The sequence below is a fragment of the Rhea americana genome, unplaced genomic scaffold (genome assembly GCF_003343005.1).
Source record: "Rhea americana isolate MKP2758 unplaced genomic scaffold, rheAme1 scaffold_439, whole genome shotgun sequence".
Lineage (NCBI taxonomy): Eukaryota > Metazoa > Chordata > Aves > Rheiformes > Rheidae > Rhea > Rhea americana.
In genome coordinates, this window is record NW_028186578.1 from 237,114 (window position 1) to 242,961 (window position 5,848).

A 5,848-nucleotide genomic window follows, 5' to 3' on the forward strand; every position below is an offset into this window, starting at 1 on the left:
GCGGCTCCGCGTCCCTGCCGGGCGGGGGGCCCCAGGGACCCGCCGCTGGACGTGCCCCGACCCCGCGGCCGGGTTCGGGTCAGACCTCGCGGGGACCCCGCGGCCCCCATTGCTGACGCTGCGATTTTGCCTTCTCAGTCTTCCCAGAGGTCCCCGGGTTGCTGCTTCCCTGGGGCTGCCAAAATCCCCGCGGCAGCTCCCCGAGAGGCTCCGCGCTGCCCCGTGCCYGGGGGCYGCGTYTYRGGCCCTGYGAGACCCCCGGCTCCGCTTCACACGGGCYGAAGGAGCTGCGGCCCCCGGGCCCCCTCCCCGCGCTGACATCAAACATCCCCTCAGCCGATCTCAATTGCTAAGGGACGCCGCGGGAGTATTTTTTTTTCCTCCCACCGCTATAGAAATTCATTATAATAAAACAGTGAGGCCTCGTCAGGCTATTTACATTCCCCCACGATGAAGCGGCAGCTCATCATAAGCCTGAATTGGCATTTTTTTTTCCTCTCTCTTTTTGATAAGGGGCTAATTTGCCAGCGAGCCGTTAAGGAGCCCCGAGGAAGGGCCTYGGGGCCGAGCTCGGAGGGGGCAGCCGGGAGCCCCGCGGCCGCTGCCCTCGACCGCTGGCAGCTCCTCTGTGCAATCCGTTTTTGCCCTCTCCACTCGCAGGAGATTGCGTGGATTTGCAGACCCATTTGCATGCACTTCCCCCCCCCCCCAAGCCCTTAACCCAGCGTTTCGCATCCATCCATGGCCGAGGGTGGATTTTTCCCTCTCCTCCTCCTTCGAGGGCGGGGGGGAAGGATGCAGCTGGCTTCAGAGGCACTGGAGTAAGGAGTTAATGAAGTGGAAAGAGTGAATATAGATAGAGGACATTTTAGAGGAAGCCAGCAGGCAAAAGCCCTTAATGAGGAAGAGCCTTCGTTAGGGCAGGAGGAGGAGAACGAGGCCCCTGAAAAGAAGAGAGACTTGATCCTGCTTTAATTGACGCTCGCTCGCCCGCCGACCCGCACCCCCCCGGCTCCGATCCGCAGGCATGTCTGCTATTAATACCCTTATTTTCCTAGCGAGTCAGAAGCAATTGGCTTATTGCTGCTCTGCTCTCCGCGGGGGCYGGAGGCCCGGCCCGGCCGCCGGGCAAGAGCGAGAGCTGCCGTCGGTCTCTGCCGTGGAAACCCCGGCCTGGCGAAGCGGCAGAGATCCCGCTGCAGAGGGCCGGACGGGAGGCAACAGCGCCGGCGGCTTCGCTCGGGCTGGCTGGACTTCTGCTGCCTCCTCCGCAGAGCTCCCCGGCRGCGCTGGGTTTGCTTTCCGCACCAAGGCTTTCGCAGCTCCAYGCCGCCGGCGTTGCCCCGACCCGCTGTATTCCTCCCGCGTCCCCAGCCAGCCTCTCCCGYGCACCCAGGGATCTCGCCCCGCGGCTCTGAGCGGTTCCCGGAGACCCCGTATCGGCCGGAGGCTTCTCCTGCCGCAGCCCCRGGCGCGCAGCCCACCGGCACGGCCCGCCTCTCGCGGCCTTTCTGCTTGCTCCAGGCTCGGCCCCGGGCGGGAGATGCTTTYGGGACTCCCTGGACTGCAGCTCCCCAACGTGGGAACGTCCCACCCGTCAGCCGAGGCTGAACCAGAGCTGATGTTTGCTCCTTCCTAGGATGCTTTTTGCTGCCTTCCTTGTGATTTCCTACCTCCCGGGGAGCACCGGGAGACTTTCCCATCGCTTTTCCCCACGTCCTGGTCTTCCCTGGAGGCAATGGGCCGACGACCAGGGTTTCGCTGCTGAAGATTCGCCGTTCTCGTACTCTCCGCCGTCTGCCTGCAGCCGCCAGCGCCTCTCCAGCCAGTCCGAYGGGACCCCGCGGTGGCAGCCAGCACCGAGTCCCATGTCCCCGGGGACGCACGGCCCCTCGCCAGCCCGGAGCTCCTTGCACGGGGTCGGGATCAGGATCGGCTCATGTCCCAGCTAGACAGCAGCCAAAAACAGAGGTCGGGATGGGGAGAACGGGACCCCCCCCCCCGCACCCACACACCTTCCCACGTCAAGCTGCTGCTTCGGTTTCACCCAAAACRTCCCGTGCGGTGCCAGGGACAGAGCGCAGCGGCCGCGCCGGGCGACGCAGCCAGGGTTTCCTAGGGCAGCGCTTGCCCGCGGCGCGCAGAGTGGCCGAGCGCTCGCCGCGGCCGACGCGCAGGGAAGCAGCCCCYGCGCGGGGGGCAAGAGGAGGAAACGGGCACCGAGCTGCTTCCCGCAGCGGGGAGCCACGAGCAGCTGCTGAGCGCCCCGAGCGCGGTCCGGACCGCGTCCGCCGCTCGGCTCGGCGCCGGGCAGACCCTCGGGCAGCCGGGAGGGGAGGGGAGAGGAGGAGAGGGGGGAGCTGCTCCGTCGCTAACGAGTCTCACCTGTAAACGCAGGCAGCCCCGGGGACGATGGGCAGACCCCCCCCCCCCGACGCACCCGGCGAGGGGGCTGCGCTGCCCGAGCCCCCGAAGAGCCGTGTTCAGCAGCAAGACAGCCCTGGGCAGGAGGGGCAGAGCAACTTCTCCTCCGGGCACCGGAGGGAGAGGCCCGAGCCACCGCCAGCTTCGTCCTCCCGTGGCCTGGCCGGACGCGCTCGCTTCTCCCGCGGGGCCGAGCAGCCTCCCGCTTCCTCCGCTCCAGCCACCTCCTCCTGCCCCCGGCCCGAGGGCTCCCAGCGTGGCCGGGAGAGCTGCACGGAGCCACGCGCGATGGTGCACAGCCGCGTGCGATGGTGCACAGCCGCCGCGCACAGCCGCGTGCGATGGTGCACAGCCGCCGCGCACAGCCGCCGCGCACAGCGGCGCACGGGAGCCCTCGCGCGGCGACCGTCAGACCAGCTGTCCGCTGGAATTGGGAATTTCCTTTCTCCCAGCACACCAGCCAAGCTCCTGCGGTCCCCGATTCCGGGAGCTGCAGCAGGTGCCAGAAGCAGGGAGCAGCACCGGGGGCCCGGGCGCAGCGCGGAAAYCCCGGGAGGCGGCAGAATCCGGACCCCGGCTGCGTCCGGGTTACGCTTCCCTCCCTGGGGCCGGGGTGCTCGGGAGCGTTTCGGAAAACCCCGAGCGCACGCCGCGCAAAGGCCAAGCCTTGCTTTACGGGGGGCACGTGAGCTCCGCGGCAAAGGGACACCCCGCGGCTCTGAAGGCGCGAGCACGGCGGGGGGGACGCGCGCGCCCGCCGACCGGGGAGCTTTCCCCTCTCGGCCCCAGGAAACTCSGGGCAGGAAATATTTTGCCTTTGCAAAGAAAGGAAAGCAGTGAACACCTTCGCCGCCTTCCCCGCGCCTCGCTCGGGCGGAAACTCCATCCAGGCCGTCGAAGTCTTCAGTACCAGCGAAGGAAGTTGGTTCTCCGGGCTCCAAAGCGGTTTTCCCCCATTTTGGGGCGTCTCCCTGCAGAGCGAAGCAGGTCGGGGCGGCCTCGGGCCGTCGGCCGCCTTCTCCAGCCAGGCGAAGCTTCGACAGGCGTTAACGTGTCTTGGCTTTGGCGGGTGCTGGGAGACACGAGCTCCTTCGCTCCCCGCTGGAGCCACCACCGCTCGCCAGGGCTGTTCCTGCACTCACAGATGCTCCCGTGGCCTCCTCCCATCAAGAAAATACTCGTAAGGTCTAAGGTTGGGGCCAACTCTAGGGTTATCTTTTCCGTTCCCCTGCAGAAGGCCCATGGGTCTTCCGAAGAGCGAGGATGACAGAGCCTAGCCAGAGAGCGCACACAAAATGATCCGTTTTCCCCTAAACTGTTAAGAAAACGGATCAAACCCAACTTGCCCGGTCATGGATCGAGAGGCCGAGGAGGAGGCTGCGTCTCGCGGCCCCGTGCGCCGTGCCCGCGTTCCTCCTCCGCTCTCCGCAGCGTGGGGTGGACGCAGGCCGGTCCCGGGCGCGCGGGACCCCCGCACCCGCGCGAAGCCCTGCTGCGGTCGCGGGAGGCCGCTTTTCTGCGAGGTTGAAGGTATTGCTGAATAAATCCTGCCGGGAAACACAGGTGCTAGGAGGGCGAAGTCCCAGCAATTAGCCTGCTCTGCCACTAAAGGAAAAAAAAAAAAAAAAAAAAAAAAACACACACACAAGAAGTGTTTTAGCTCCCTCCTCACATGCAGCTAAAAAGCAGGAAAAAATTTAACCGCAAATAGGAATCAGGCAGCAATGCCAGCGCGGTGCCACTCCACGGTAAAGGAAGATCTCCCGACTGCAGCAGCAGGGTGAGTAAAGCAATCGGGCAGTTATTTTTCTTAAGTAAAAAATAATTGCAGGTACTACACCTGCATCTGCTTATTAAGCAYTGCGGTTTTCAGATCACATCTTCCTGTCCCTCACCCATCTCCCTCTGCTTGTTGCTTGAAGCCCGAAAAGGGGGAACTAGGAGCATCTGACCCRCAGCGAAACCATCTATGCAAAGCACCTGCCATCACTGACACAAACCTCCGGGGCTTTTTTTTTTTTTTTAACTCACTACTACAGTAATCCCTCAAAAGACAAATTGCTTCAGCTGGGCCTCTGCTAAAGTCAGGTTTCTTCCACTGTTTTTGCCTTTTCCTGCCGCTTTGCAAACAGGGCAGGTTTTAGGCTCCCTCTGAAAAGCACAGACACCTTCGAGCAATGCGTGTTTCTAAGAAAAAAGATTTAGCCCAGCAATAAAACCCAGCACTTTTCAGCAAGYGCATGCAACATTTGCAAGCATTCGCTGTCCTGCCTCCCTTCAAGGCAACCTTGAAGTGCTAGAACAAGGCAACTGGGAAGAGAGGCCAAGGAGGCCGATTTTCTAGCCCAAGGTGAGAAGAACAAGCAAGTCAGCTGGCTGGTTACAGGTGTTTCCTAACTTGTTAAATAATTGGGATAATTTCAATATATCACAATTTTCCTTGCTGACATCCCGCTAGGTAACGGCAGTTAGAGCACTAGACTGGCTCAGACAGCAGACTTGTTTGCAGCTCTTTCATTCCCTCTGAACTGTCAAACASAAGAAAAGTGGGTTTTTGACTTCTTGACCTGGAGCTATTTCTCAAGGGGACATCTGCAAGTGGCTGTCTGTATTTCACGCACCTGAAAAGCACGTTAATCTCCAGCTTACCCACGAAATGGGAACAAATCCTCAACAGCAAGATGAGCCGGACACCGCGCATCTCGCGCTGGGGAGAGCTGCGGCGCTGGCTGGAAGCAGGCAGAGAGCACGCGAGAACGGAGACATCAGCAGAGCCGCCGCAGCACCTGCACCCCAATCCGCAGCACCTGCACCCCAATATGCAGCACCTGCACCCCAATCCGCAGCCCCTCATGGCTCCAGGCTATGCAACCACCTTGGCTGCAGCCCTCGATCCTCAATACAGCTCGCTCCCAGGAGACTGACACGTTGTGTTTTGGACACCCATCAGGGAAGAAAAATATCTTCCYGGGACCAAGCTTATTCCACGCCGGACGCCAGGTCTCCTGGTACGACAGGCTCACTGCAGCCACCGGACCGACGTAGGAGGCCACGGCTCRGAGTTCGGGGCTCTGTCCCCCAAGAGAAGCCAGCTCACGGTGCCAGACGCCTTCCTGRGCACACAGGCACTCGAGCCGCGCTCGGGCCTGTCGGGCTGGAAAGCACAGAGACAGGCCACGCCACCCTGCTTCAAATCCGCTTACAAACCCAAGGGGAAAACTACACTTCACTATTAATTTGCCTTAAAATAACACAGCAGCAAAACACCAGATCCCAAYGTAAAGGGAAAGCGAAGGTGTCTCGGTAGGACACTGAGCACCCAACGCGGAGGCTGGAACGGGTGCCCTGTGCTGCTGTCCCCCCGGCGCTACTCTAAGCAAGAGCCCACCGAGGGCAGTACTCAAAACCGAGCGGCAGACAACAG